Source organism: Eleutherodactylus coqui, chromosome 2 (assembly GCF_035609145.1).
Source record: "Eleutherodactylus coqui strain aEleCoq1 chromosome 2, aEleCoq1.hap1, whole genome shotgun sequence".
NCBI lineage: Eukaryota > Metazoa > Chordata > Amphibia > Anura > Eleutherodactylidae > Eleutherodactylus > Eleutherodactylus coqui.
This window is the reverse complement of record NC_089838.1, coordinates 307,998,343-308,003,342: the sequence shown is the minus strand read 5'-3', so window position 1 is coordinate 308,003,342 and position 5,000 is coordinate 307,998,343. Positions and strand designations below refer to the sequence as shown.

The 5,000-nt window shown below is 45.9% G+C and overlaps 10 non-coding genes across 10 annotated transcripts; 8 read left to right on the top strand and 2 right to left on the bottom strand.

The window, feature by feature from the left end:
* The first annotated feature begins 402 nt into the window (after positions 1 to 402).
* On the top strand, positions 403 to 474 carry TRNAH-GUG (transfer RNA histidin (anticodon GUG)). The gene has a single exon. It is a non-coding gene; the product is annotated as a tRNA-His (tRNA).
* A 413-nt stretch (positions 475 to 887) lies between these two features.
* Positions 888 to 959, bottom strand: TRNAE-UUC (transfer RNA glutamic acid (anticodon UUC)). The gene has a single exon. It is a non-coding gene; the product is annotated as a tRNA-Glu (tRNA).
* Positions 960 to 1,476: 517 nt separating this feature from the next.
* On the top strand, positions 1,477 to 1,548 carry TRNAH-GUG (transfer RNA histidin (anticodon GUG)). Its single transcript has one exon. It is a non-coding gene; the product is annotated as a tRNA-His (tRNA).
* A 603-nt stretch (positions 1,549 to 2,151) lies between these two features.
* On the top strand, positions 2,152 to 2,224 carry TRNAM-CAU (transfer RNA methionine (anticodon CAU)). The gene has a single exon. It is a non-coding gene; the product is annotated as a tRNA-Met (tRNA).
* Positions 2,225 to 2,442: 218 nt separating this feature from the next.
* On the top strand, positions 2,443 to 2,515 carry TRNAR-ACG (transfer RNA arginine (anticodon ACG)). Its single transcript has one exon. It is a non-coding gene; the product is annotated as a tRNA-Arg (tRNA).
* Positions 2,516 to 3,208: 693 nt separating this feature from the next.
* TRNAM-CAU (transfer RNA methionine (anticodon CAU)) lies at positions 3,209 to 3,281 on the top strand. Its single transcript has one exon. It is a non-coding gene; the product is annotated as a tRNA-Met (tRNA).
* A 218-nt stretch (positions 3,282 to 3,499) lies between these two features.
* TRNAR-ACG (transfer RNA arginine (anticodon ACG)) lies at positions 3,500 to 3,572 on the top strand. Its single transcript has one exon. It is a non-coding gene; the product is annotated as a tRNA-Arg (tRNA).
* An 8-nt stretch (positions 3,573 to 3,580) lies between these two features.
* TRNAH-GUG (transfer RNA histidin (anticodon GUG)) lies at positions 3,581 to 3,652 on the top strand. Its single transcript has one exon. It is a non-coding gene; the product is annotated as a tRNA-His (tRNA).
* Positions 3,653 to 4,276: 624 nt separating this feature from the next.
* TRNAM-CAU (transfer RNA methionine (anticodon CAU)) lies at positions 4,277 to 4,349 on the top strand. The gene has a single exon. It is a non-coding gene; the product is annotated as a tRNA-Met (tRNA).
* Positions 4,350 to 4,845: 496 nt separating this feature from the next.
* TRNAE-UUC (transfer RNA glutamic acid (anticodon UUC)) lies at positions 4,846 to 4,917 on the bottom strand. The gene has a single exon. It is a non-coding gene; the product is annotated as a tRNA-Glu (tRNA).
* Positions 4,918 to 5,000: the final 83 nt, after the last annotated feature.

Sequence of the window (5,000 nt, the reverse complement as noted above, 5' to 3'; positions counted from 1 at the left end):
TGGACGGCAACAACCAATCACACGCAAGATGCCTCGTTAGCGCAGTAGGTAGCGCGTCAGTCTCATAATCTGAAGGTCGTGAGTTCGATCCTCCCACGGGGCATGGATCTATCCTTGTTTTTTCCCTCCGCCTTAACTGGATAGGCACTGCTCTTTGCCATTCAATACCGAAACGATACTGGATAATATGGAAAGGTAGCAAACAAGGCAGAAGGGTTTTGGCTAGGGGCTAAAAGCAACCGTGTTGAGGTATTTGAATATGGCTGCGAGCGTAGCAAAAGTCCAAAATGGGGAGCATGATTAGTGGCAACCTCTCACACAGGGCCAGTGGCGCAATGGATAACGCGTCTGACTACGGATCAGAAGATTGTAGGTTCGACTCCTGCCTGGCTCGTGAATGTCGCCGTGATCGTATAGTGGTTAGTACTCTGCGTTGTGGCCGCAGCAACCCCGGTTCGAATCCGGGTCACGGCATTCTTGTTGAAAAAGCAAAGGTGCTCTTGTAGACGGCAAGCCTGAATGATACTTTTATGAACTTTTTGAGCGCTATCTTAATTCAGAGGGTCTTTCGATGTAGTTGCAAGCTTAGGAAAATGCTCATTCCCATACCGGGAGTCGAACCCGGGCCGCCTGGGTGAGAACCAGGAATCCTAACCGCTAGACCATATGGGAACCGCTGAGACCCTTTTTCAGTAATAAGTAGAAAAAAAATCAGTTTCATGATTTGAAAACTCATTTTTAAGCATGGATGGCATCAACAACCACTTGCAAGTGGCCTCGTTAGCGCAGCATTTTTGGCTGCCAAGAGCATCTGCAAACTAAGCCGCTTAATTCTGCAAGAAAGGTGCAGGCCTTTGAATGCAGGCACAAGCTTAGCAAAACACTCATTCCCATACCGGGAGTCGAACCCGGGCCACCTGGGTGAAAACCAGGAATCCTAACCGCTAGACCATATGGGAAAAGTTGCTTTCACAGCTTGCTTTAAACTTTCCAATATATGTAGATATATACATGTACATATTAAAAAAAAAAAAAAAAAAGAAGTTTTGTGCTTACAGAATTCCATCTTATCTCTGGACGGCAACAACCAATCACATGCAAGATGCCTCGTTAGCGCAGCAGGTAGCGCGTCAGTCTCATAATCTGAAGGTCGTGAGTTCGATCCTCCCACGGGGCATGGATCTATCCTTGTTTTTTCCCTCCGCCTTAACTGGATAGGCACTGCTCTTTGCCATTCAATACCGAAACGATACTGGATAATATGGAAAGGTAGCAAACAAGGCAGAAGGGTTTTGGCTAGGGGCTAAAAGCAACCGTGTTGAGGTATTTGAATATGGCTGCGAGCGTAGCAAAAGTCCAAAATGGGGAGCATGATTAGTGGCAACCTCTCACACAGGGCCAGTGGCGCAATGGATAACGCGTCTGACTACGGATCAGAAGATTGTAGGTTCGACTCCTGCCTGGCTCGTGAATGTCGCCGTGATCGTATAGTGGTTAGTACTCTGCGTTGTGGCCGCAGCAACCCCGGTTCGAATCCGGGTCACGGCATTCTTGATGAAAAAGCAAAGGTGCTCTTGTAGACGGCAAGCCTGAATGATACTTTTATGAACTTTTTGAGCGCTATCTTAATTCAGAGGGTCTTTCAATGTAGTTGCAAGCTTAGGAAAATGCTCATTCCCATACCGGGAGTCGAACCCGGGCCGCCTGGGTGAGAACCAGGAATCCTAACCGCTAGACCATATGGGAACCGCTGAGACCCTTTTTCAGTAATAAGTAGAAAAAAAATCAGTTTCATGATTGGAAAACTCATTTTTAAGCATGGATGGCATCAACAACCACTTGCAAGTGGCCTCGTTAGCGCAGCATTTTTGGCTGCCAAGAGCATCTGCAAACTAAGCCGCTTAATTCTGCAAGAAAGGTGCAGGCCTTTGAATGCAGGCACAAGCTTAGCAAAACACTCATTCCCATACCGGGAGTCGAACCAGGAATCCTAACCGCTAGACCATATGGGAAAAGTTGCTTTCACAGCTTGCTTTAAACTTTCCAATATATGTAGATATATACATGTACATATTAAAAAAAAAAAAGAAGTTTTGTGCTTACAGAATTCCATCTTATCTCTGGACGGCAACAACCAATCACACGCAAGATGCCTCGTTAGCGCAGTAGGTAGCGCGTCAGTCTCATAATCTGAAGGTCGTGAGTTCGATCCTCACACGGGGCATGGATCTATCCTTGTTTTTTCCCTCCGCCTTAACTGGATAGGCACTGCTCTTTGCCATTCAATACCGAAACGATACTGGATAATATGGAAAGGTAGCAAACAAGGCAGAAGGGTTTTGGCTAGGGGCTAAAAGCAACCGTGTTGAGCTCTTTGAATATGGCTGCGAGCGTAGCAAAAGTCCAAAATGGGGAGCATGATTAGTGGCAACCTCTCACACAGGGCCAGTGGCGCAATGGATAACGCGTCTGACTACGGATCAGAAGATTGTAGGTTCGACTCCTACCTGGCTCGTGAATGTCGCCGTGATCGTATAGTGGTTAGTACTCTGCGTTGTGGCCGCAGCAACCCCGGTTCGAATCTGGGTCACGGCATTCTTGATGAAAAAGCAAAGGTGCTCTTGTAGACGGCAAGCCTGAATGATACTTTTATGAACTTTTTGAGCGCTATCTTAATTCAGAGGGTCTTTCGATGTAGTTGCAAGCTTAGGAAAATGCTCATTCCCATACCGGGAGTCAAACCCGGGCCGCCTGGGTGAGAACCAGGAATCCTAACCGCTAGACCATATGGGAACCGCTGAGACCCTTTTTCAGTAATAAGTAGAAAAAAAATCAGTTTCATGATTTGAAAACTCATTTTTAAGCATGGATGGCATCAACAACCACTTGCAAGTGGCCTCGTTAGCGCAGCATTTTTGGCTGCCAAGAGCATCTGCAAACTAAGCCGCTTAATTCTGCAAGAAAGGTGCAGGCCTTTGAATGCAGGCACAAGCTTAGCAAAACACTCATTCCCATACCGGGAGTCGAACCAGGAATCCTAACCGCTAGACCATATGGGAAAAGTTGCTTTCACAGCTTGCTTTAAACTTTCCAATATATGTAGATATATACATGTACATATTAAAAAAAAAAAAAAAAAAAAAAGAAGTTTTGTGCTTACAGAATTCCATCTTATCTCTGGACGGCAACAACCAATCACACGCAAGATGCCTCGTTAGCGCAGTAGGTAGCGCGTCAGTCTCATAATCTGAAGGTCGTGAGTTCGATCCTCACACGGGGCATGGATCTATCCTTGTTTTTTCCCTCCGCCTTAACTGGATAGGCACTGCTCTTTGCCATTCAATACCGAAACGATACTGGATAATATGGAAAGGTAGCAAACAAGGCAGAAGGGTTTTGGCTAGGGGCTAAAAGCAACCGTGTTGAGGTCTTTGAATATGGCTGCGAGCGTAGCAAAAGTCCAAAATGGGGAGCATGATTAGTGGCAACCTCTCACACAGGGCCAGTGGCGCAATGGATAACGCGTCTGACTACGGATCAGAAGATTGTAGGTTCGACTCCTACCTGGCTCGTGAATGTCGCCGTGATCGTATAGTGGTTAGTACTCTGCGTTGTGGCCGCAGCGACCCCGGTTCGAATCCGGGTCACGGCATTCTTGATGAAAAAGCAAAGGTGCTCTTGTAGACGGCAAGCCTGAATGATACTTTTATGAACTTTTTGAGCGCTATCTTAATTCAGAGGGTCTTTCGATGTAGTTGCAAGCTTAGGAAAATGCTCATTCCCATACCGGGAGTCGAACCCGGGCGAGAACCAGGAATCCTAACCGCTAGACCATATGGGAACCGCTGAGACCCTTTTTCAGTAATAAGTAGAAAAAAAATCAGTTTCATGATTTGAAAACTCATTTTTAAGAATGGATGGCATCAACAACCACTTGCAAGTGGCCTCGTTAGCGCAGCATTTTTGGCTGCCAAGAGCATCTGCAAACTAAGCCGCTTAATTCTGCAAGAAAGGTGCAGGCCTTTGAATGCAGGCAAAAGCTTAGCAAAACACTCATTCCCATACCGGGAGTCGAACCCGGGCGCCTGGGTGAAAACCAGGAATCCTAACCGCTAGACCATATGGGAAAAGTTGCTTTCACAGCTTGCTTTAAACTTTCCAATATATGTAGATATATACATGTACATATTAAAAAAAAAAAAAAAAAAAAAAGAAGTTTTGTGCTTACAGAATTCCATCTTATCTCTGGACGGCAACAACCAATCACACGCAAGATGCCTCGTTAGCGCAGTAGGTAGCGCGTCAGTCTCATAATCTGAAGGTCGTGAGTTCGATCCTCACACGGGGCATGGATCTATCCTTGTTTTTTCCCTCCGCCTTAACTGGATAGCACTGCTCTTTGCCATTCAATACCGAAACGATACTGGATAATATGGAAAGGTAGCAAACAAGGCAGAAGGGTTTTGGCTAGGGGCTAAAAGCAACCGTGTTGAGGTCTTTGAATATGGCTGCGAGCGTAGCAAAAGTCCAAAATGGGGAGCATGATTAATGGCAACCTCTCACACAGGGCCAGTGGAGCAATGGATAACGCGTCTGACTACGGATCAGAAGATTGTAGGTTCGACTCCTACCTGGCTCGTGAATGTTGCCGTGATCGTATAGTGGTTAGTACTCTGCGTTGTGGCCGCAGCAACCCCGGTTCGAATCCAGGTCACGGCATTCTTGATGAAAAAGCAAAGGTGCTCTTGTAGACGGCAAGCCTGAATGATACTTTTATGAACTTTTTGAGCGCTATCTTAATTCAGAGGGTCTTTCGATGTAGTTGCAAGCTTAGCAAAACACTCATTCCCATACCGGGAGTCGAACCCGGGCCGCCTGGGTGAAAACCAGGAATCCTAACCGCTAGACCATATGGGAAAAGTTGCTTTCACAGCTTGCTTTAAACTTTCCAATATATGTAGATATATACATGTACATATTAAAAAAAAAAAAAAAAAAAA